Source organism: Phyllostomus hastatus, unplaced genomic scaffold (genome assembly GCF_019186645.2).
Source record: "Phyllostomus hastatus isolate PE091 unplaced genomic scaffold, TTU_PhHast_1.1 phas_contig_29, whole genome shotgun sequence".
Classification (NCBI taxonomy): Eukaryota; Metazoa; Chordata; class Mammalia; order Chiroptera; family Phyllostomidae; genus Phyllostomus; species Phyllostomus hastatus.
This window is the reverse complement of record NW_025333835.1, coordinates 32199224-32226685: the sequence shown is the minus strand read 5'-3', so window position 1 is coordinate 32226685 and position 27462 is coordinate 32199224. Positions and strand designations below refer to the sequence as shown.

The window sequence follows — 27462 nt, the reverse complement described above, 5'->3', positions numbered from 1 at the left end:
TCTTTTCCTGTATTGTGTTCAGAAATACTGTTCTGCGTTTAGAAACAATTAACATTCTAACTAATTTCACTCTTGAGCTTGAATATTTGTGAACTTTTATTTTAAACTCTGTAAATTTCTGGTTAAAGTTTAGTGTACAGTGTATGTTGTTACATGATTATTTTCTAAATATTTAGCTCTTTTAATATTATTTGTTAATTTTTAATATTATTTCTATATATTCTTTATTAATAACTCACTATTCTAATAATATTTTATCAATCTTTAATGAAGTATAATTTGCCTACAATACTGTATCCATTTGAGTGTAAAATTCTATGCATTTTAAATTCACCAAGATATTCAAAACTCAGTACATTTCCATCACATTAAAAAAATTTTTGTTATCCCAGGCACAAATTCTTTAATGTCTACTTGTTTATATCAAATTAATGTATTTGAGATATTTTATGTTTTTTTTCTTCTATCAGCTACTTTTTATTTCTGTGTAGTATTTTAATGTATGGTATACAAGCTATGTTGACCCATTTATTTATGATGAACTTTGGGGTTATTTCTACTTTTGGCTATTTAAGTAAAGGTACTCTAAACAATATTTTAGATCTCATTGTGTAGACACATTTTCATTTTTGCTGGGTCAATACCTGAGGCTAGATCTTATCACAGATGGAGTTTAACTGTTAAAGAAACTGCCAAAACTTATTATTTTCCCACCATCAGTCCATCATAGTTCTAGTTTCTTTATCTCTTGTCAAACATTTGATACCACCAGTGATTTTAGTCATTTTAGTGGGAAGATGGTCATTTCTCTAGTAATCTAGGTATAACACATTTTCCTGGGCTGATAGGGCATATTATGACTTTTTGGTTGAAGTGTCTAGTCACACTTTTATCCAATTTTTAATTGGGCATTTGTTTTATTATTGATTTGGAAGACTTTTTATACATTCTGATTACAGGTTATTTTATAACAGATATACATTGTAAGTGTCTCTTCCTTCTTTCTTCATTGCCTTTGCAAATTCAAATAAGGAATACTTAAAAGTTGTGACTGGCTTTCGGACTAGTCAATGAGGGCAAATTCTAAACTGCCTGGAGCACTGTTAGTCGAAATCCGGACTTTGAGGACACTGTCAGTGAGAACTGAAAAGGAATATGTTATTAAAAAACAGAGAAAGGATCGTCTTATGGAGCGATAGAGACTGAAGCACCACTATTGCCTTTGACAGCATTGAAAGAAGTGTATGCACTTACCGATGTATGTACCCAGGGAGATTTCTAAGTCAAGTGTCGAAGATGTCGTTTGATTTAATCTTGCTTCGTACAGTAAAATATGGAGAGATACATTAAAGAAATACTTTTAAAAAGTTAACCTGGAGCATGTGCTTGTAAAAATTTTCATCCTCTCCAATAGGAAAAAGATGCTAACAGTAACACATTGTTTCTAAATCCAAGCCTAGGACATGCTCAGGAGAAAGAGGTCTACACTGAAGCCAAGAGTGTTACCACAAAACTTGCTATTCATTTCGAGGAACATCAAATATTTTCCTTCTGAATAACATTCAGTTACAAAAAGAGGCATTTTAAAAGATTAAGGGTGTGCCTCAATAGAGCTTCTAACGTGCTTAAGAGTGTCGTACTTCAGCCATCTCAGAAACAGCCCGGGGTAGACAAGGGCGTGTCTCAGATACCTGGCGGTTTGTCGTTAATGAAGTCACCTACAATGATAGTCACAGGTTGCCTTTGAAGTTTCCGAAGGAATTCTCTTAGTAAACATGTTGTTCACTAACAGTGATAGTGAAATAAACAGTGTGATTAGAAATATTCACCGTCGCAAAGAGCTTGAGAAAATGACTCCGCTCCAAAAGCGCAAACAAAAAGCAAAAAGGAAGGATTATTCCAAGAGAAGAGTGCAGAATAATGTACACAGGACCAAGGAGAAACATTCTCACTTGTGACGTAATCAGAGAACTCTAACTCTTGCCTGGCAGGATTTCAGAGAGCAAATTTTCAACTTTTTGAAAGGAATATCTGTATTCCTATTTAGATATATTCTTTTGGTTGCTATTTCTACAAATTTTAACATGGTAGAGAGAAACATAGTTACATTAGTCATGTGGATTAGTTTTATTTGTTTAAACAGTCACCTAATAATTATAAAACATGACTAATAAAAATTTCCCCAAAATCTGAACCTAGATTATCATTTTTCAGATTTTTTCTTTTACTTTGTTTTTCTTGATTCAAATTAGAGCTGGGACTTTGAAGTTTGAATGATCAGTGACAGCTTTTCTGGACTCTAAAAATTGTATATATTTGCCTAGACTTTAAATGAGAGCTAAAGTTTTTCATTAGTGCAGGGCTCCATAGTTCTGGAATCAATTGTAATTTCTGTGACCGTGGCCCCACTTCTAGTGTTTCATTTGAAGGAAGGCCTCAGAGACAAAGTTGTGTAATAGGCATTGTCTTTACTTATTTGTTCACAGTAATTTGACAGGGGAAGTAGGACAGATGTGTTCTCTCATCATGTCCAGAGAAAATTGCAGGAAGATCTGTTCTCACATGTAAATTTACGGGCATGTGCTGTGAGAATCTTCCACCACGAGAGTCGAAATAAACCAGCAAAGCCATAGGCAATTTTTCTTGGAAGAAACAAGTCGTAGGCTAGTTGGAATATAGAAATCAACTCTGACAATATTACAGTATTACGTTTCTGAACACTTTTAAGTTCTTATTGTTGTGATGTCAAGGAAAATTGCTGGGATATTTTATTCTTTTCATAAATGAGCTTGAACACAAAAGTTGTTTTTTTATGATTCATATGGCAACAGAAATTCCACTGGTTGTTTTTAACCCTGTTGTAGTATTACTATATCAAGGTTCATCTCTTTTTCTTAAAAATCCCATGGCTTCTGCTCCCAGGGCAGAAGGAACATCAAGCTGCAGTTGTTAATGACTTGATTCAAACTGCTACCAATAAACCAGATTTCCTCAAGCAGGTCATAACCTAGAAGGGGACTGAGACATCCCTGTCCTATGTACAATGTTTCTTATATCTTGTATCTCCTTCAATAAATGTCTCTATTTTTAATATAGAAAATAATTAGTAGATAACGTTCGCCCATCAAGACCTGCAGCTTTTCACTTTGGAGCTCTGCCTAAAATACTACACCCAGAAATGTGGGTCTGTTCAGTGGATGCTGGTCACACAGAGCCCCTCGATCATCCCAAGAAGACTTGCTATCTCATTAGCATCACGTGTGTTAACCAGGAAATGTCGACTCCATTCAGTGGCCCTCAAACCCTTATAACATACCTTGGTTTTTGATAAATAAAAAGTAACAAAATACTTTTAAATCATGATTTATTGTCCTCTATAAAATACAAAGGCCGAAGATCTATAAGTCTCATATATCTAAAATTCTTGAGCACCTTTTAATAATTTTTGTGTACTTTTTAATATTTTTATATAAATCTTGAGGAAAAATGTCTATATATTTGGTGTTTTCGTTTTCTAAGTTGCATTGCTATCGGAACAAAAATAATTCTTTCTTAACACATAAAATTTGCAAAAACATATTGTTTATCCTGGCATCTATAAAGACAAGATTTAAACTCTTGCAAAATAGTGCAGTCATTTTCAGTTGAGCACAGTGCATTGGGTGTTTCTGAAATCCCCTTTAGTCCCTGCTTGTGAAAGGATGGGATAGTATGAGTAGGAGCTCTCTTTTCAGGTATTTGGACTTTTATAGTGACTACTGTACTCTGTGTGCAATATTATTTTGCTGTGGTTTGCTAACTTTTCTTCTCAACACATGAAATGTCTGTTTTCTTGTATGTATGAAGACGACATCAACAATTAATGGTGCAAAATGAAACCCTAAATTAATATCTTTAAAGAAGTAGACATTGAGTAGTTGGAAAATAAACTTGGTTACCAGCCTTGTTATGTAGTCAAATTTAATCAAGTGACCCAACACAATTATGAGTGCTCAATGGTATGATTATTTGTGTTCTTAGTATATTGCCATCTCCTGATATTTCTCCCTGTGGATATTTCTACTCAAGTGCATATGTGAATAAGTACACAGACATAAGTGTATTGACAGTCTGTCTGCTGGGGGGCTGTGTTCTTGCATGTAAAAACTAATAATAAAACACTCATTACTTTGACTCAACCTGTCATTATGGATCCATGTTTTCTTGTGTATATTCATCTAATACCTTAAACATCACTGGAGGTACATGCATTTTTAATTCTTTAGCTATAAATATAGTTGTGGGTAAAGTCACATAGTGCCCTATAATAATGTATTTGTTATTTGTAATAATCATCAATAAGCATTATATAGTACTTATTTAACACACCTTGCAATAGTTAATTTAGTCTTAATGATTAAGATATGGATGTAAAATTTCTTAGCAAAATGATTTAGTAGAATTGTCCTTCTGTTGCATATCAAAGCCTATAATTTTAATCATAGATATATTCTCAAAATCCAAAGAACTTTCAAGATAAAGTGAACATTAAAACTTTATTATATGTATCATGCTTGCTTAAATCATCTATTTACTATATAGTGACAAAAGATGATTTGACTATGGGTGGTGAGCACACAATGATATGTACAGATCATATGTATATAGAAATTCACACCTGACCCTGGCTGGTGTGGCTCAGTGGATTGAGAGCCGGCCTGTTAAACAAAGGATTGTGGGTTCAATTCCCAGTCAGGTCACATGCCTGGGTTGTGGGCCAGATCACCCTCTCCTTCTCCCTCCCTTGTCCTCTCTCTAAAATAAATAAATAAATAAATAAAATCTTTAAAAAACAGAAATGCACAGTTGAAACCTATGTGATTTTATTAACCAATGCCATCCCAGTAAATTTAATTTAAAAAGACAAACAGTAAATTATCTACTTATTTATTCTCATTACATTTTTGAGAAAACTGTGACATCAAATTCAGTGGAAACATTGAGGAATGGAAAGAAACAAAGCTATGATGAGACTATATGAAGGTACATACAACTTTCTATAGGAAATTAAGAATAATCTTGATATATATATATATATATATATATATATGAAAGCACTGATAAGAATCTTCATTAGACAATTATAAATGAAAGTTGCTAGAATTTTTTTTCTTAACCTTCGGTTACATGATTTTAGTGTTGGTATCTAAAGTAACTGATCTCTTTCTATTACTAAAATTGTATATGCATTATATATATATCTTGAAATGTATGTGGCTTGATAAGAAAATATATAACACTTTTTATAAACTTATTGTAAAATATATGAGTGAATTTGAAAGCATTTCTGCTTATATATTTTAGTACAAACAATTATACACAAAGGAGATTAATCAAGAAGTAAATAGTAATTTTGCTCATGGTTTTAACCATTCAGATGATCGGTGGCTTTCTAGTACTGATGATGTTGAGAGGAAGAGAAATGCATAGTACTAAAATTAAGCCTTTCAACTTTATCTTAAGTTTTTGCATTCAATTATTCAAGTTAGACATCACACAAATTTCAAAATTTTCTGTGTCATTTGGTTTTGGACTGGTCCAGGCTTTGCATAATGTAACACACATATGTTTATTTATATAAAAAGAAGCAGAAATAAGAAACAGGGAGCATCATTTTTTTAAATTCTTAAGATTTTAAAAAACATATATTATTGATCCTGTTATTGATCCATTGTTGTATTTTAAAGCATATTATTTTATATGACTACTCACAAAATATCAGGATCTTTGAGACTTTTTAAAAATAAATTCAAATTATATCTTTAATTACTCACAGGAATTGCATATTAGTTTAGTGAGCTTTAATTTAGCTGACCTCTGAAGTGAAAAAGAAATATGGATTAATTACTAGAATAGTTCAACCAAATGACACACACGAAGAATAACCCTCTTAACAGATTTAAAAATTAAGTTGCTTACTTCTTTCAGAATTGAGCAATGAATCTTCTCATTGAAAATCTATGTGGGTGATACTGATATATTTGAGTAGATGTGAAATCTTGCTATTTATGTTGGGTAAGTGAAACTACGGAGAAATTCAATGTCACTTACATGATATTCAATGGACTGATTAACATCAAAGACACATTGCTTAGTGAATGACTAAATATATGTAGAAAAGATGTGCAAGTATCAGATTTTATCTCATGTGACAAGATGACAGTAGACAATAGCGAGCATTATTCTGAAAGGTCAGGGAGGTGAGGACTCCAAGGTATGTGACTCTGTAGGTCTCTTGCTTTTTTCCTTGGAATCACGAAAGGACTGTAGGGCTGTAGCAACTCTAAAACCTACCTATTTTTCCTGCATTTAACAGAGAGAGTGAGTGGTCCCAGTGAGAGTGGAAGTACTCTGACTGACTTCCTATGCTCTTTTCAGAAAGTAAGTTTCTCAAAAATGTCTAATAGATACTGCTTATATTGTATTGGCAAGAACTGCAATACTGCAAAGACACACTTGGGTAGTAGAATCTGGCCTTTCTGAGACCAAAGAAACTCTTCACAATACCTCAGTCGCATCTCAGCCCTAATAGCATCACAAAGAGTGAAGACCTTTACGGGGGTGAACACAGAGAGTGACCCTCTGTGTGGATGGGTGTGATGTCATGGATGTGTGTGTATACACACACCTTTATTATTTTATAAATTTTGATGTTTTATTACATTAATAATTTTCCAATAATTCTTTTAACTTAGTTTTAATGTATAAGATTACAATATGTACTATTTGTTTCTTGACCTTATGGTTATAAAGGGAGGAACCCTGCCCTGGAAGTGGTGGAGGGGTGGAGATGTACAAGGGAAGAGAAGATTATTCTTGATCTGCCTTGTGAAGAGAAGGAAGTATGGACGATCCAGGTAGTGGGCTGATATGAAAGCCTGATTCAGCATAGCTATATCATGGAAATATACCTAGACCAGAGTTACTAGAGGTGAGTAGCAGAATGATGACCTTTACTCAATGCCAAATGATAAAGCTTCTGGGATAGTATGCCAGAGTTCGGTGTTTATTGTCTAGGCTCTGATCAGCAGAGCTCCCATTGACCAAGGTAATGGCTTGAGCAGACTGTCATTTGTAAAGCTTTGTGGAGGATGCCTTCTAGATGAAAAGAAATGGAGAGGAATGCGAGAGGCTACTCCAGTACTCTGAGTAACAATTAGCATCTAGATTAATGGTGTTATGAAGGAGGGAAAATTTTGCTTTATGGAAAACCAAGAATAAAGAATCCAATATGATTAATTGGTTTCCTCTCCCTATACATTTAAAACTGACAGTAAGATAGCTTCTACTGTTTTGAAAAAAATTAAAGTCTATGGAACAATAAAAAATTCAGTATGATCATTGGTTTCTAGTTGGTACAGTTGGGTGAAAGCAGCAGAAAAACGGCAGCAGTTATGCAGCTCATGGGTGGGAATACTACTAAAATGTAACTCACAGAGGAGTGTGACAACCAAATAGACAGAAAAAGTAACAGGTAAGTAGCTGACTTGAGACCACTTAGTACACTTACAGAATTTGAGTCCCTGGGGAGATACAAACTAAAGAATTAATACCACATAAGTAGCAATATGAAAAAAAATTGTGAGAAAAAAGAGGTAGCCAAGAATTAGCAATTTACAGTATAGAATTTTATGGGACAATAAAAAATTAAAACAGAAACATAAACTTAGGAAAGATTGCATAGGATGTGTCACTAACACAGGAGAAACAGACAAGAGATTTCTTTCTTATTTTTTAAATTTTATTTAAATTGTTGTTGCAGTACAATTTTCTATCTTTTACTCCCATCTCAACGCACCCACCCAACCCTCCCCTCCTCCCTCACATTTCCACCCGCCCCTAGTTTTTATCCATGTGTCCTTATACTCATTCCTGTAAACCCTTCCCCTTTTCCCCTGAAATTCCCTCTCCTCTCCCCTCTGAACTCTGTCAGTCTGTTCTCTATTTCAGTGTCTTTGGTTATATTTTGCTTGTTTGTTTGTTTTGTTGATTAGGGTCCTGTCAAAGGTGAGATCATATGGTATTTGTCTTTCACTGCCTGGCTTATTTCGCTTAGCATAATACTTTCCAGTTGCATCCATGAGATTTCTTTTTAAATGAGTAGAAACAGTTCTGAGAGAGTAATAGCCAATCATTTTAAATATGGCCAATTTGGATAATGTAATAGTAATGTAATGTAATAGTAATGTAATCATTCATTTGATCAAAAAACTTCACTATAGGTCTTCAGCAGAGGAACTGTTGGGGGTTCCGGGTCAGAGGGAATATTGCTGTGGTTTGAGGAGTGAGTGCTGCATTGGAGCAGAAGCACAGCAAGTAGAAACTACTTAGCTGAGTGATTGAAAAGAATAAAGGGAAGTTTTGTAAATAGCACAGAGTGTGTTTCTGTGTGTGAAGGGGATGGACTTTTTGTTTGTTTAAAAATGGGTAAGGCTGACACTCATTATCAGACAGAGGGAGGGAATGTATCTAATATCATCGAAAGCAGATTTGTGTGAGACTTCTCCACACAATTGCTATAGTAAGTAAACATATTGGCAACTTTTTTATTTTATAGTCTAGGGAAAAATAAAGAATTTTATGTCCTGTTAAACATATTCAGCTTTTAAGTGGACAAGACAATGCTCATCTAACTCTCTTGATGGATTCCATATGGGACGAATTTCTTGGTATATTGAGACAGTGGGTAGCAAAATCTTACTGCCACTGTAACTGTGTCAGTGTACCAAGGTGTTTATCTCTAGGATGTGAGATGCTGCTTTTTGTTTTGTTGTGGACAAAAACAAATGCTTCACAGTTTTAAGCCCTGTATATCTGAGAAATCATAACATTATATAAAATAAATGTGTCAGGTAGCAGCTAGGAATAAGCAGCCAGAGGGGAAATAAAAGCAGGTCCCACGCCATTACAATCTAACAAAGAACTTAATACAGGAGGCTAGAAGCAAAAGGGAGACAAGTCTCACCTATGCACTCTGCAGTCCTGAGGTCTGTTTGATAAGATTGCCAGTGTCTGTCCAGAGCGTTACAAGCAAGACTGCGCAGTAGGAGGGGAAAGTCCTTGAGATCATGCTGAGGAAAGGGGCTTCTGTAACAACATTACTAAGATGACAGGATGTTCTGAACATCACAAGATGAAATTACACAGGAAGAAAAGGTGGGCCTGTGCTGGGAAAGGGGACCTCTTGAACAATTTCACTAAGACAAAGAGCTTTTATTAACTGAGAAAGAAAGCCTTTGTAACTGTACATTATTTCCAAGATATAGAGGGGAAGAAGGAGGGGTACCTCTAAAAGCCAGCTGCGGTGTACAGCCTCTGAATTCCAATAGCCAGCCTGCTTAGATTAACTAGGTACCCACTTGAGGGCCTCGGCTCAGGTGTATAGAACGAACTTACTAGCGACTTTCTTTCCTCTGTAGGTGGGTCATTTAGTCTAGCCAAGTATTTGCTTGCAGCTTTGCTTGCATGTATTTCATAAATAAACTTACTATCTCATTTCCACTGCACATATTTGGCTCATGCATGAATTATTCTCTTGTGGGTGAGACAAGAACTCAGGCAGGGGAGGACTCTCTCTCCCCATCCGTAACAAATGGATTAGGCTGTTATATTGATAAAATGTTTAGAGTGCTGCGTTGCAAGGAGAATGGTCTCTTTGATTCATAGTTCCATTCACAAACAACAAACTACAGATACCAAGTCATGACAGCTGCGTTATGCAGGTCACCTGAGTACGAAGCTTTAAAGCCCTGCACTCGGAGAACCAGCAGCTCGGATCCTCCTTTTACTTCAATGTCATGGGAAAATTGTATGGCATTAAAATGAGGTAGATGTTTATTTGTTGTATAACATTTCTGTAAATATTGGAGAATTCACTTACTTTTATTCATGAAACTTTTTAAATGCTCTATCCAATCTTAATTAGCATAATTATACTCCATTGCATATGTGAAATCCCTTCTGAACAAAATCAAGAATGACACGATTCTAACACTATCTTTGTTATCTAAATTTGTCACAACTTATAAAAAAACATTGGGTGAAAGAGTTAATAATTCAGTCAGTAAATTCAGGGTAAGTAAGAAAGCAAAATAAAATAGGACACTTTATTTAATACCAATAGCAAAATACAGCATACGTATGTGTCTGGTTAACTGTATTCTATCACAGACAAAAATAAATGCAGTGTTATATAAAAGTATATTGCATATAAAAGTAAACACCTGTTAGATTTTATATTTCAATAGCAACTGAATAACAAAACCAGAAAGAATGTGCTAAGTTACATTACTTTAATGGCGATGGATTCTGGACAAGTTCACCTGCAGGGACTGTCCAGTGAGTACAGAACCAGAGAGAGACAAGGAAAGGAATGAGATGTCCGAGGTATTCGGACAATGTGGCCACACGGGAGTACGGGTGAGTCTAACGTCAAAGTAAGTAAATTTTAGATATTTTTACCTTAAAGGAAAAAAAAAGCTGTGTGTAAACTATTGCAGTATGAAGTGAGGGACCAATATGGCTGTTTGCATTGTGAAAAATTGTGAGAATATCAGACTCCCCAACAAAGACTATTATTGCATGTGCTTACTTTAAATGCTGTTATCAGTTTGTGCTGGGGAAAAACAAAACAGAACAAAACAAAACTCTCTTCCCTTTTGGGACAGCCAGAATCAAAATGCCATTCCTTTTCTATACATACCATCTTATATTGTTTTTGTTTTTGTTTTTGTTTTCTGGTATAGAGCTCTAGCACTTTTATTTACCTTCATTTAAAATTTAACCACATAAAATTTTTCAAGAATTTTCTCAGAGGTTGCATGTGTGTATTCAGTTTCTTCTAATCTCCCGAGGAAATGATCACTCCAGAAAATACAGTAATAGATACACATTTATTTTTTGTAGCGAAGTGCAATGTTATGTCTCCTTTCAATTCAAAGGACACATTGTCAGGCCCAAATACAGAAGAGCATACAAAAATAAAAGAAAAAACAATTTCATTGAGCTTTCTACTCTGTGAATAAAGCCCTTTGGGGGGAGCAAGGAAATCAAGATACATTCACTCCCAGGTAAACACTTGATTTTGTTTTACTTTTACTTTTCGTACCCATTTTGTTTACCTTTTTAAGGTAGAAGAACACAGTGACTATTAAAATTGTGTAACGATGTTACACCAGCACTGCAATCAAAGCATTAGGACTTAAATGAAAATCAACATCCAGCAAACTACTTGGTTCCATGATATTTCATATCGTCTTGTGTGGTAAAGGAAGCATGAAAAGAACAGCTGCCTTCCCAGGAATTCTAGAAGAAATGTTTGTGTTCACGGTAGATTAATAGTGGTTAAATGTAATAGAGTATGGTAAACAGGTGTGAGTTTTTTCTTCTCTACAAGATGCATTATGTCTTGAAATATTTTGTGAGACAGCAGTCTAGAGAAAAAGGTAATGATGACACAGGCATCAGCAAGTCTAAAACCTAATAAAATTTAATTTTCAAGGAAATAGAAGAGAGAAGGAGACTGAAAACACCCAGGCGGTATAGAATGGCCAATAGCAACAAAGTGGAATGAAAGCGGAATACAGGTCACATCCACTTCGCAATTCTATTTTTAATGCACTACCGGCCAGTGATTTTACATAATGATTTTAAAAAGTGAAGTTGACTAACTTTTAGGGTACTTTATTCATTATTACGGTTTACCTGGCAAGAAAGGTAATTGTGGCACACATACGTGATACCTTTTTTGCTACCATTTGGAATAATTATTATAAATGATAATGCATCTGAAACTTTTAAGCTATGTTAGGCACATTCTGCATTAGGTCTAGCTTTTATTATTACCTGCTAATTAGACTTTCAATGTGAACAAAAATCAATGCATGTAACAATTCCTATAATTGTAGTAGTATTATACAAAATTTAAGGCATTTTACACATATTTATCCTAGACAAAAATATGTGACTACATTAGATATTGTCTCACATGACCAAGAACTCTTAAGGAGTGAAATATATACTCCTGTAATGCATTATAAAATATGCAATAACTGATAAGGATTTCCAGACTATAAGAAAGACCTGTATTATCTCATTAAATGAAAATGTTCAATGAGACTCACTCTAAATTCCCTTCTTTCTTGTTTTATATGATTACAAAGAAAGAAAAATTACAGCTATGTAAACACCACTGGCCATGTGCCACATGCATACACAGTATATACATATATGTATACATACACACACATCAGCTTAGTATGAAATTGAGTGAAACTTATTTATAGCAAAACCATAATATTCCACATCGCATAAAGGATTTCTCAGCTCCATGTGAGAGCAAACTATAAGCAGAACTCCCTATAGGTTTTATTAGCTGAATTCATGTCAGGAATCACTCTTTGGTTGTTTTCTCTCTACATGGAGCTGCTTAGATGGGGTGTTTCATTTACATAATCGAAGATTCCTAGGGCTAAGTTCCACACTCAGAACAATGCTATGAGGAAGTGCAGGGCGTATGAAAAAAGAAGTAAATAACAGAGAAAAACAAGTCTAAACTCTTCAAACTCTGACATTAACACTAATTTGAAAGAACACACGCACTCATACTCCACTCCTTTCATGCCATGACCAAGTTTCCTGTGACTTCTTAGGTAGCAAGTAGGACCCGATGGAATAAGCCTGGTTCTGAGGCCACTGATTTCAGTTCCTGGCCAGACCATCTGGTATGTGTGGTCACAAGTGACTTAAGTTTACTAATACCACACATTTAAATGATCTCCCAATAACATTATTTTCATTTAATCTTCAGTGAAATTCAATTGTGGAGTAGAGAAATTACCTGTCTCTATTTTACATTTGAGGAAATAGAATTCCAAATTAGTTATGAACACAGAATGGGGTCCTGCATCAAACCAGTGACACATCTAATGGTGAGACAATTTATCTGTGCTCCTCAGTTAATTTAACACTGCCATTCTAACTTCTTTATAAATTCAGTTTTGTAATGACTGGTTTCCCACATATAGTGAAGGGAAGCTTATCCTTTTATAAAACTTCCTTAAGTTTTAAGTGTGAGAAGATATTGACATATCATGGTCAATAATATTTAGCAACTCTGGAGCATGCATTCTTTTATTAGCCCACAGAGGAAGGTATCTGCTTATGAATGCCAGCAGTGACTCCTTATGAAAAACCGCAGTCTTTTCTTAATTATGGTGCAATGCACAAGCATTTCCTTGTATGAGATGAAGTAAAATTTACCAAAGAACCAAGTGACTTCCCTTTACCTTCACTCTGCTCACAGACAAAACTTCTTTGGAACTGACTATCTGGCCTGTATGGAAAAATGAACAGAAAAGGGGAAAAAAGGCCCTGACTGATGCGGCTCAGTGGGATGGGCAAGCCAGCCAACCAGAAGGCCGCCCACTTGACTCCTGCTCGGGGCATATGCCTGGGTTGCAGGCCAGATACCTGGTGTTGCAAGAGGCAACTACTCGATATTTCTTTTGCACATCAGTTTCTTCCTCTCCCTATTTCCCTCCCTTCCCCCCTCTCTCAAAATAAATAAATAAAATATTTTAAAAATTAAAAACAAGGAAAACAGAACAGAATGGAGTGAGGGAGAAGGTGAGTGACTCGAACAGCCAGGTACCAAGCACTGCCCGATGCCCCAGCTGTGGGTATCATATCTCCTTCGTAAGTCCCATGGGGCCCCCTGGCTGGCAGAGACCTTGTCTCAGCACAGGAAGTACAATGGACTAATGTTAAGCTTTGATTTTGCTTTTACTGAGAGATTAGAGAACATCACAATATTGAAACAGACATATTCTATTGGGGTTGTGTTTCCATATGAAGGCTCTGAGTAGGAGGACCATTAACCTTCAGAATTTCACTTTTCTGGCATGAAAGGGCACTTGCACTGAGAGAGCTGGTGTCGTATTGTTGATTTTGTGCCAGAGGAGTTGAGATTGATCTCAGCACGCTTGCTGCCTTCATCTTAATGGGTGGTAGTGCTCTTTCAAAGCCCTGGAATGTATCTATTTTACTGTGAGTCCTCAGCTTTATTCTATTAACCTTTAACGAAATCAATGAATCATAAAGTTCTGAAATTATTGTCACAAAGAAACTATTGTGTAACTACAGCTATTATGAATCTATGCATTATTCTTGTTGACACCAAAAATTATGTTTGCATATCCCTTACATGGGAATATTAAATAAACGCACAGGAAAATTTATCTTTAAGCCATCCGGGTCTCAAATGGTACCCAAAATATATTTCTTGTTCATCTCCTTTTCAAGTTTTTAAAATAATTTTCTGTTAATGTATTTTTTAAAGATTTATTTTATTTTATTTATTTATCTTCAGAGAGGGAAGGGAGGGAGAGAGAGAGAGAGAGAGAAAGAAACACCAATGTGCGGTTGCTGGGGGTTCTGGCCTGCAACCCAGGAATGTACCCTGGCTGGGAATCGAACCTGGGACACTTTGGTTCCCAGCCTGCGCTCAATCCACTGAGCTATGCCAGCCAGGGCTGTTAATGTATTTTATCAAGACATACTCTGAAAAAGTTGATGTTTGAGTAAAACTAATTTACAAAACAAAGCAAAATTATTCCCCCTTGATATTAAAAATGGATTATTAAATGTAAGTCTAAAATACTGTTAGATAGAAACTTTGGAAAATACACCAATAATTGAGCCCTTTGTTTATTCTGTTGGAGAATACTTATTTAATATGGAGATTAGTTTACAGGGCCTCTCTGCTGTGCTTGTCTTGATAAGTTCCTTTATTAAAATTAGACCCTCTATATTTTAGTTTTACTAATTTTAGACGTGGTTTCTTCATCTACACATAATGATAACCATGCTATGTTTCTTGATTGGGGGTATGGATTAAATAAGGTAATATGTAAGAAACCAAATTGCACTGAAATCACACTAGGTATGTAATTTATTCTAGTGTCTTCTCTATTCTCACATTTGTTTGAAAGTTTAAAAGAAGCCGAGATAAAAAGGTTTATTCAAACAGCATTCCAAGCGTCCTCCTCTCCAGTGATCTAATAGTTTTGACTCCCAATAAACTCCCCTAGTATGCATTTCTTCTTCAGTTTTTGATGTTTGTTTAGTGATGTTGCCTAAATCAGTAATAGATTTGTTTAAGATCTGAGTAGTCTTCATTTCTGAAAAGTTTACTCTCACCTTATTTCTCATTTTATTCAATTATATGCATGCCACACTTAAATTATTATTTTTCATATATTTTACTGATTATGCTATTACAGTTGTCCCATTCCCCCTTCACTCCCCTCCACCCTGCCCACCCCTCCCACCCACATCCCCGCCTTTAGTTCATGTCCATGTGTCATAAGTTCTTTAGCTTCTATATTTCCCATACTATTCTCACCCTCCCTCTGTCTTTTTTCTCCCTGCTGTCTATGCTACTTATTCTCTGTACCTTTTCTCCCTCTCTCCTCCTCCCACTCCCCTGTTGCTAACCCTCCATGTGATCTCTGTTTCCATGGTTCTGTTCCTGTTCTGTTTGCTTAGTTTGTTTTTATTTTAGGTGTGGTTGTTGATAACTGTGAGTTTGCTGTCTTCTTACTGTTCATATTTTTTATCTTCTTTTTCTTAGATAAGTCCCTTTAACATTTCATATCATAAGGGTTTGGTGATGATGAACTCCTTGAACTTGACCTTATCTGAGAAGCGCTTTATCTGCCCTTCCACTCTAAATTAAAGCTTTGCTTACCTTTAATTATTCTATATATGAATCTAGGGATGTCCTTCTGACAACTGCCAAGGTATCAACTTTCATTGGCAACTGCAGATAAAAAGAAAGCGGTTGGAAGGAATAAAGACATGTGTCACTAGAGTTGCAGTAGATTTTTAGTCCAGCTTACAAAAAACAACCCTACTACTCTACTATAGTATGCGTACCTCCATAAAATTCCACTTTTTTTCTAAGCTGTCAACAATGTATCAGTCAGAGTTCAGGTAGGGGGGCAGAGACCATCTACCTAAGCAAGGAATTACGCAAAGTAAACCCTGCAAAACAATGGGGGAAGCTGTGGGAATGAAGAGCCACAGAGAAATGGGACCTGAAGTTTTCCTGAAGCATTGAATTAGAGGAGTAAGGGTTACTCCAGGCTTACAGGAGAATCTGAGAAACAAACACATCAGATGTTAAAGTTGTACCTGACCCTTCCCCTGTTTTTCACTCTGTGTTCTAATATTACCTCCTCAGGAAAGTATCAGGTTTCTTGATAATACCATCTAACATCGAGTCCATCACAGCCATTGTCTTTTATCACATTCAGCCTTATTTTAAATTAAAGGCACTATATCCATCTAAAATTATGTATTTATTTTCCCACATGAAAACTCCACAATAATTAAGCTCTTCATAAGACAAGACTCCTAATATTTATTTCTTTTCCATATAACTTGTACCCAGGCCATACCTATAACTATCAGAACATAATTAATGACATTCGATATCACAACTTTAAAAAAATCTATAGATATGCATGACTTACATCACAACAACAAAAGGGAAACCCTAGATTCCAACAGTGAAGAAGTAGTAGAAACCTGGAATTTATCAGGTCAGGTGACCAAGATAACTGATTTGCACTAACTTTTCAGGAATAGGGAAAAGGCTTTGGTTTTATGAAAGTTTGGAGGTTGGATCTTAGAAAACCATAGAAAAATGAGATATGTGAAGTACTATGCATTACATGAAAGAATAGTAAAACTGTTCTAACTGGAGAAAAGTATTTTATTTCTTTTAAAGTTCATTATTGAGGACAAATTGACCTATAGTAAATCACATATATTTTATTGTATAAAATTAACTAATAAAAATTGTATAAAATTAAAATTTTATAGTATAAAATAAACTAATAAAAACAGCAAATACAAAAAGTACTCCCTTGACAATAAAATCAAGAATTTATCTCTGTTACTTGTAATTAGCCAAATTTTTAAAAACCATACATTAATCTACTGTATCTTGAGTCTGAGTGTGTCTGCTTTTGCCAGTGACATCCCTGTGAACTGGTTATTAATGAAAACAATAATTTTGTAGAAAAAAAAATGAGGTCAATTTTAAGCATGTCTGGTCTAAAGTACAGATATCAAACTCACACCGCTCAATTAGAAAATGAACAATTGTTAAAACACACATGGAGCACAAGCAATATTCATCTGATATTGAGCCATAGTACACACTTTACATTATTTGCCTAAGTATATCTTACAGGCATTATCTTTTTAAAAATGATTTTATTGTTGTTCAAGCACAGTTGTCTGCATTTATACCCCCTACTCCCCCCACCACTTCCCTTCCCTGCTTCCACTCCTCCTTGGTTTTGTCCATGTGCCCTTTATAGTTGTTCCTGAAAACCCTTCCTCCTTTTCCCCCATCATCCCCTCCCACCTCCCCCCGGTTACTGTCAATTTGTTCTTAATTTCAATGTCTCTGGTTACATTTTGCTTGCTTGTTTGTTTTGTTGATTAGGTTCCAGCTAAAGGTGAAATCATATGGTATCTAACTATAACTCAATTAAGTAAAAAATAAATAAATATATAAATAATAACATTTCATTCTGTTTATGAGGGCATTTTGTGTTATTCTAGGACTGAACTATGACAAAATGTTATTTAAGTGAAACAATCAGTTATAATTTTAAGTACAAAATTTTATATAAATGTGATAGTTACACAAATTTTTAAAGTAGACCCTCAATTTTTCTCATTGTTTTTATTTAAATAATGCTTAATATAATGATGAATGCTAATGTCACAGCAACACACATTCTACTTTGTCATCTCTTGTATATTTTTATAGTCTGATAGTCTGTATGTAAATTGCTTAACTAGGTTTTAAATAAAACCTGACTGTTTACTATTCAATTCAAGAAAAGGTATTGAGTTCTCACTATGTTACAAAAACTGTGCCATATACTGATAAAAATAAGATGAAACAAAGCCTTCACTTTCAAGAAGCTTACTGTCTTCTTGCAGTATGGGCAGTTATACCAGAAATTACAGTAATACAATAACAATAATGTAGTAACAATAATTTTAGTAGCTCTTATAATAAATGAAAATCCATAGTGCTGTGGAGTTATATACAATAGATATGTTGGATACTAAAGTGCTTATATTACCAACATTTAAATAAATACCAGTAGAGAATAGAATATGTATAATAACTTCCGCATATGAAATATGTTCCCTGCCTCTTTTCTTTTTAGACATAACTTACTAAGCAGAAAGAGAAAAACAAAGCCCTACTACAAAGCGATTTTATGGGAATTTTGGGGGTTCTTTCACCTTTTTTCTATTTTTTATTTTTCTACCATGAGGTGGATATACACAGGTTCACTACACAAAATATAATGACCTGTCACTTCTGTAAGTTGGACTGGAGAGCACAGGTCAGATGAATGAAGTTTTCAGTTTTGTTTTGTGTTTGTTTTTAAGGGTAAACACAGTGTGGGACATCAAGGCAGCTGCTCTCGATGCATCAAACCTGCTGGGGAACGGTTTCACCAGCACAATAATGTTAACTGTCTCACAGAACATTGCAGATAATTTTTAATGTGTCTTTCTGAATTCAATACTGAAGTCTTTTTAGGTCAGAGAGAGTGAGGGGCATCGCTCCTTTAATTACAGATAGCACTGATTTTTTGGAAGCAGGGTCTGACTTGGACATCAAAAACATCTTCAGTACAAAGTTCAGCATTTCTGCCTGCTTCTTTCTATGTATTTTAAAACTGATTTTTGAGTTTCAAGAATAAGGTAAAAATATGTCAAGACAACAAAATACTGAAAACATTCCAAAACAAGCTTTAGGTTACCTAACTGAGTTAATACTTGTCAGACTCACTCATACCTACATAATAAAAACTTTTTTATGTTTTTGCTTTTTAATTAGATTTCCAACTTGATATGTAAATTGTACTGCTAATCACTAATATGATATTGCTGGTAGAGAATTTTTTGCTTTAACATTGTCAATAAAATAATTTAATTTATCTATGTCCTAAAAGTTTAAAGGAATCACTCAATGAGAAGCAGACCTCATTGCAAAGATATTGCAAATAAAAAGAGAATTTAAGCCTCCTCAAATTTTAAGTTTAAGTGACTAGTCAACAAATAGATTGCCTAACTGAGTCATTTCCAGACGGAATTGTAAATAGGACACCGAGTTAATCAAGGTCTCTCAAACAATTCTACTATTTTCACTTAGTTTCAGCATGCAACTTCTTCCCCATTCCATCACATTGATTCATAATTATATGATACTTTTATGGTGTAAATTCAGGGCCATTTTATCACAGAATGACAGAGAAAACTCATGAGATAATAAAGTTAAACAAAATGGACTCTGTTCTAGCAAAGACAGCAAAGCCTTCATGACCTAATGTTCTAGAGAGAAAAAAGTTGGTGCATAGTAGTGGACTGTCCGTTATTTGCCTCTTTAACGTGTAAACACTTCTGCATCTATAATCTTCAAGGAAGAGTGGCTAAGAAGCTTATAAGAAAATTTAGAAGAGTTATTGGAAGTCTGACACTGCTGGAGAAAGAAAATTGGAACATAGGAACCTCTAAAAGGAAGGACAGTGACAGAAACCATAAATTATATATTGAGACTCCTAGAGGATTATAACATATCAGTGGAGGCCAACAAAAACAACAAGAATACTGGTCTTAAAAAAATTGAAATGCACTAAGGGCTAACCTCTGAACTGAGACTATCTGACTATTATTTTATAAGGTTGTTAGAGCAGAGGGTCAGTTGTTACCATAAGGAAGATAGATCTGGAGCTTCTATAATTTCTCATGAGAAATATCTGTTATTTCATGCAAATTTTTCAGGGACCAATATCTCCCAAGGAGACAATATAACCAGAGTCATATAGGAACTGGATCTAAGAGTTATCAGAAATGGACTTTAAAATAATGATGACAAATATTTAAATAGAAGAAAAAAATTCCAGAAACAGGGAGTACAAGGTTAAAACTAAATCAAACAAAAATCTTATAAATTCTAGAAATTAAACAATAACTTAATCGAAATGCATGAACAAAATATTTAAACAGCTAATTAGTTGACAGGAAAATAGGTAGGTAGACTAAAGTGAGAAGGAAAAAACAAGGGAGAAGTCCTTAAAAGGTATATAAAGCATGGGGCAAACCCTATTATGCGTCCATTGCAGTCCCAGGAGAAGAGATAAAAAGAATGGGGGTAGAAAGAGTATTTGAGGAAATAACTGAAGTGTAATAAAAACTGATGAGATATCTTAAGTCAGAGATTTCAAAAAAAAAATGTGCTATGACCCCACCACAAGTAAAATAAACACAAAGAAAATTTCTCTTAATGTTCAGTATAACTACTGAAAATCAAAGCCAAGATAAAATGCTAAAAGATGCCTGAGAAAAAGATTCGTTACTTACAAAGGAGCAACAATAAGACTGACATTTAACTTTTCAAAAGCAATCATGGAATTAAAATATAGTAAATGATGTTATTGAAGTAGTAAAACATATTACCATCCACCTCAAATCCTATATACATTGAATATTTTCCTTCTGATTGAAAAATTAACTAAGTGCAGGAAGATTTAAGAGCAAAGAAATGGTAATTCTATATGTATTAAGAGATCAAAGATTATATTATGAACTACTTTGTATGTCATTTTGAAAATTTAAAATTAGTGGGGAAATCCTAGTGAAACAATTTAATAAAAATGTCACAAGAAGAAATAGAATTTGATTATAGAAAGAAAATAAATATGCAATAATTTGCTTTCCTGGAACTTATTTCCCACCCTATGGCACAGAATTGTTTTAATAACGTATGTAAAATGCTATCTGCTTCCTGCCCACCAGGTCAAATCATGTTAACATCATAAAAGTAATGAACCAGGATATTATTCTGTGAAAGGAAAGGTGTTTGAGATATCAGAAGACTAGATCACACACTAGAGCTGGGGACCTGACATTCTGCTAAGGCAGGACAGTGAACAGATGCTGCTGGCCTTGCCAGTTGAACGTGAACCGCTGCTGGTGGCCTTTTCAAAGAGGGATAGAGAAAAAGCATTCCCCGGGTCAATGAGCAAGTTTCATTACATACACTGATTTGCTCCAATAATGAAACCATACCTGGAGCAGCAACTTCCATTGGAATCACACCTGATGAAGTTCACAATAAGTCACTGTCATTTTCCAGTTGTCTTCTGCAGAGGTCAAAATGGTTGAGTTGAATCAGAATGTGATAGGACTCAGTAATTCTTCCTCTAACAAATTCTTGATGGTGACATTTACCTCCAGAATCCTTCCAATAAACTTATATTACTTTTGGCTTACCTGTTTCCTGAGTAGAAGCAGTTCTAATGGCTGTCATCTAGCCTTCCCTGGCATGAGAGTGAGGCACACAAGATGCTTAAAGACAAATGTTAAGGAGACACCCACTCTGAGTGATGCATATTTCCCCTTAAATACTGTGCCTTGGGCCTCTTATTTGCCTTACTCTGGTCCTGGCCCTACATAAAGCCTTCCTTCCATGGCCCAGAGGACCAACATGTGGATTCTGCCAGTTGTGAAGGATGTCTGTTTCAAGTAGGCATTTTGTACCTGCAGAAATACCACAGGTGAGTGCTAAGGTCCCATAATTCCAGTATGAGAGAGACCTGAGTGAAAAATGTCTCAATCATCTGTTCACTATAAGATGCTACTCTGACACGTGGACCATTAACCATGAGATCTCCATAATTAGTGTCAGTTCAGAGTCCTTGTCCAGAAATCTCCAAAGAGCTCATTATTTTTCCTTCCACAATGTACAGAGTAAGATGCCATCTTAGAAGACGGCTGCAAGGACATTTCTAAAATCCTGAAAAAAGACAGTATACATTATTGGTGGTGTAGAAGGTTCTTGTCTCAAGGAGCCATAGCCTTCCCTTTAAGAGGTTTTGGGTCTGTGAATTGGTTTGTCTGGTAATGGAGCCTGTAACTCTGCTCTGTTAAATAAAGTGAGACTTGTTTTCCTTAGACCTAGGGATTTTCTGCTTGTGAATATCAGACAGGGTTTCCATTGACTAGCTTCCGCTTCAGTTCCTCAGACACCATGATCAATTAGCCAGCACCGGGCATCTCTGTGAATCAGATGATTTTTTTCCGCTCCTTTGAATCATTTACCCATTGCAGTAACCATATCCACTGTAATTGTAGGGATTAAACCACAACAATTGGTCCCTTTCACCTAGTGATCTTGTCTAATCCAAATAAATAATAATAATTATAAGTAATAATAGTTATTAACTTTACTGAAATATAAAAGCCAGATTAAAGCTTTAATACTAACAGCCACAGGTTCCTTCATTTTTTTCATTCATGACACATATTAAATTGTCTGCATAAAAAATACTGTAGAAGTACCACATGCTTAGAAGCAAAGGTTCACTAGTGGGTAGAATCCGGAAAAATATGATGCATCTTTGTGGAAAACCTCAATTGGGAATCCTTTGGCAAGCAAGCCTGTTTTATGGTTGTACTTCAAATACAACAACTAGAAAAAATATCCTACTCTGCTGATTTCTAGTGATCCTTGAGTGATTTCATTTTAGTTATAGATAAAAATGTTTATTTTCCCATAATACAGTAACTTTTATATTATTTTATTTCACTGTATTAAAAAGATTCAGTCTCATGAATTACACTGCATGCATCCACATGCTTAAAACACTAGCTCTGATGCAAGCAGAGTACAGGAAATGACCACCTTCAGTGCAGTGTAGGTGCACATGGCCCACATGCCATTTCATAGTTAAATCATGGAAGCAGAGAAATGTTAACTGCAGCAACTTTAGTGAAACATATGGGAATGTTTTCCTCAGAGTGAAATTTTCTACCAAAGCTGTTTTTCTGCCAACTGTTTTTATGATTTAATTTTTGTCAGCATATTATTAAAGGAACATTTTTATTAGTTATGGGCATAACTCTTAACTGAATGTCTTAGCTTTTAAAACTCTCCTAAAAAGGTGTGCCAGTCAAATATTTAAAGTAATATTGTCTAGAATTGTGGACAAATATTTAATCACATACATTTATATTCTAAATGTCTTATTTTAAATTTATACATTAAATATATTACACATAATAGTATATGCAAATATAGTCTTGAGGATATTTTGTGTGAAAGTGTTAATAAATTTCATCATATTTATTCAAGCTTCAAAGTAGTCAAAACATTGACGTTATATAAGCAAATCTTTGATTACAATAAGTTTTTATCAAATCTATGCATGCAGTTCATATAGTCACAAAATTAAATGCTACGTGGGTTTTACTCCCTTCAAATATTTGTTTAATGTTACTGAGACATAAGCTTTACAAAAGATATAGTGTTTAATTCTACCCATATCCAATATTAAAAATAGGAAAATATATTATATATTTCATATGTTATATAATGTATATTTTAAGTTATATGTAAATGAAATAATATGTCAATGAAATACATAATGAACTGATGGTTATCAGAGGGGAGGGGGGTAGTGGGGAAAATATGGGAAGGACCACCAAGGAACATGTATAAAGGACACATGGACAAAGCCAAAGGGGGTGGGATCAAGGGTGGGCGGTGGGGGTGGAGGGGTAGGGGGCATGGTGGGTGGAGACAACTGCACTTGAACAACAATAAAAATGGTAAAACAGAAGAAATAAAGCAAAATCACATAATAATAATTTATGGAAATCAAAAAGGGGATAGTCAGATATTATCTCATCACCATAAATCCCTGTTGTTTGTACTGACACGTGTTTGTTTCCCTCATAAGTTCCGTGAATATGCACATTCTAGATGGCTAAGATCATGCAATAAATAGGACTTATGTCCTGAAATAAAAATTATGTTCTGAAGATGCTTTCAGAACATAATTTTCTCAGTTTTCTCAAATGTTATGCGAACTCTTTAACTTCAAGGGTATGTAATTTTCTTTCTAGTACATAAAATTAAAAGGAAAAAACACTGTGGAGAGATAAATACAAACTGAATTAAAAAACAAGTGTAAATTTTATAATAAAAAACTTCAACTTATACATATTGTGAAATAAAGAATTTCAAATCATGTATTTGGAAAAAGAAGTTCTTATTTTCTCATTCAATGATAATATATTTTATTATTAAATGAAATAATGAAATACATAACCATGCATTCATGTACTTAACTATAAATTTGTTCCTTCAGTGAAATAAAATATATCTCAGTCAAAATGTAATGCAAATAAAATATTTCGGCTTTGCTACAAAACCAATTTTGTATTTTGAATTGTTAAAATGAAACAAGCCCCAACCCTCTTTCCAGATCATGCATTTGTCGTGGCCTCTGAATGGTCGTATGAGCAGTTGGCTTGTTTATTCCAGCATCACCACAAAACATGTGAAGAAAATTATATATAGTACATTATATATATATATATATATGTGTGTGTGTGTGTGTGTGTGTGTGTGTGTGTGTGTGTGTGTATGTATACATATTTTTTCATTGTGTCTTGACCCTAAACTTTAGGAAATGGCTCTAAAATTTGCACCTAGTCCTCAGAAGTAATCTTTGTCAAGTGCTTTCAGCATTCATTTCATTGCAGCATAATTTACACACAGAGAAACACTCATTTTAGGTGTGAATTTAGATGAGCTTTGACCATGCAGAGCAGTGGCTAGGCCAAAAACACGGATGTTCCTGCACCGAGTTGTGGGCATTTTCTCTCAAGGTTTGCGTGCCTTTTGAGTCGAGGCAGTGACTTCCTTCCAGACTGTTTTTGAAATGATAATTACACAGCAAACAGTATTAGACTAGAGATTGAGTCTCACTCTGACCAGAGCTGGTCTTAGGTGATCCAGTATAATAAAAATTACCACATTCTGTGAAAATATGAGGCTGATTAACTACCTATTATAAAAGAGTCATTTTCCCAAGGCACATGGCTTCTCCTTTCATTCAAACCTCTGAGTGTGCAGGCATCGGGTGCTACTCTTTGCCTTACCATGTGGAACTGGGACGTGTAAGAACAGGCACAAATACAGAAACTCTGACTGCTGCTGAACGGTGACTAATAAACTGCCTTGTCTCTGACCCAAGTTTACAGGTGTTTACTGTCAGTTCTGAAAATGTGGCAGGCTAAACTCTCAGCGAGAAAGCAGAGCAAAAACCTCATACACTTCACTATTCTTGACAACTGCAAGTGCCTCTATATATCAAGGTTGTTCTTAACTATTCACTTAAAACGTCAATGTGACGCTAGTTATGATAGTTAGTAACTCTGAGATCCTACCTTCTCAACCCATCACAAATTCTTTGTTTTTTCCTTCATGTTTACTCTCAGCGAATAGCCTCACCTTTTAGTTTTAAAAATATATATACCATTAAGAGAAAGACTCACTTTTCATCCTACCACTACATCTGTAAACCCACCTTTCTCCTTTCCTTGTTTTTCTTTTCCATCGTATTCAAATGTAAGATATACTCCCTTTTCTGTATTTATTTCTTCTTCCTGCTCTTTCTCAAAAACATTTTCATATTTTAAGGACTCTTTAGCCATTTAAAGCAAAAGATAGAACCTCAAAATGATTAATAATCAAAAATGTCTTTACCGTACTTTTCATTCTAGCCACAATCATTACACATAGAATATACTTTCATACAGATAATTATTTTAAAAGTTTGGATAACTTGACTTCTGAATTTTATCAGCTTTCAATGATTCTTCAGTCCACCCTCATCATAACAAAATCTTTCTTGTTATTAATATCTTATACAATGATATAACCAATTTATATCACATACTTTTAAATTTTAATTTCTTGTATACATTAACCACTTAAAAGTTGCACTTACATTCCTAAGACACTTTCTTGCTTTTCCTTCTGAAATTACACCATCCCAGTATTTCTGCGGTCTCATTGACTGTTCTGCGTCATTCATTGTGTTCATTTTCTAACATGAAGGTCATCAAAACAAAATTCCATAAAGCCCTTATAAATTTTATATTCCCTTCTCTGGTGAGATTTGCTGCCATGGCTTCATATTACATTCCGACAGGCAATGCAAGAGTGACCCAGTTTCTCTACATCCTTACCAGCATTTGGTGCTATCTTATTTCTTATTCCACTCATTCTGATAGGTGTGTAATGATATCTCACTGTGATTTAATTTTCATTCTCAGAATGTCTAATGATATTGAATATCTTTACACATGCTCATTTGTCATTTATATGTCATTTTAGGTGAAATGTTATTCATGTCTTTTGCCTATTTTTTAATTGGACTATATTTGGTGTGTTTTTATTTGTTTATTTATTTATTTTTGCTGAGTTTTGACATGCTTTTAGGTATTTTAAATAGAAACCTTTCATTGGCTATATGGATTGCAAATGTTTTCTCCTAGTCTACAATGGTCTTTCCATCCTCTTCACAGCGTCTTTTACAGGTAAAAATGTTTTAAATTTTAATGAAGTACAATTTTTCGATTTTCTTTTTACCTACCATTCTTACAGTGTCAGGTAAAAGAACTATTATCAGTAGGCTGTAAGACTTAAAGATAGTCTCCAAGGTTTTCTCTGTAAACGTTTATTGTTTTACATTCTGTATCAGTGAAACTGAACACGGAAAAGGAGTCAGGGCTAGATGAAGACTCACCTCCTCCCCATTTCCGTGGCGCCCAGCTGCAGGCCGGCCTGCCAGCGCACAGCGCCGCAGCTGGCAGTTCTGAGTCATCTTCGCTGGTGTCAGTGAGATCCAGCGGCAAGCTCATATCATATCCATTTGAAGGCAATGTGTTTGTTCAGTGCATGTCAGTAGCTCACTTTGTACTGTTTTTGGAAAAGTGTCAGTATAATTTTAATATAATTATATTAAAAACAAAAATATAAAAAATAATACATTATCCAGGTGCCACTTAAAAAAATAGGTTAACTACAGATACTAAATGAAGTAGATTTCAGAATAAATGTATATATATTAGAGATAAAAAGAGACATTGTTATAGGGTGCAGCCAAGAAGGGGGACCCCAAGTGGGCATTTGAAATGGGGCCCAGAACTCAAGGTGCCCAGGAGATTTTAGGATATCCTCAACCGCGCCCCCCGCAGGTGTGGGTTGGGGGAAGGGACACATGGAGCAGGGCCATTGAGAGCTGTTTCACATAGCAACAGCCTTGCAGCTACCCTCTGGCATGGTCATTTAACATATCTATAACCTTTGACTGGTTACATAGATATGTTAAATAGCTGTGGCCATGCTCTGAGCCAGGGTAATGGAAATAACTTCTCCACCAAGATGTAACTGGGGGGGCAGGTCCCCCTAGTTACAGCGCCTGAGTGGGAGCTTGGAGAATATTGGCTCCATGACATGGGGCCACA

The 27462-nt window shown here is 35.0% G+C and overlaps 1 pseudogene; it reads left to right on the top strand.

Annotated features, from left to right (window-relative positions):
• The first annotated feature begins 10436 nt into the window (after positions 1 to 10436).
• The window catches only part of LOC123818725, an 80676-nt pseudogene continuing 63650 nt past the window's right edge, over positions 10437 to 27462 (top strand).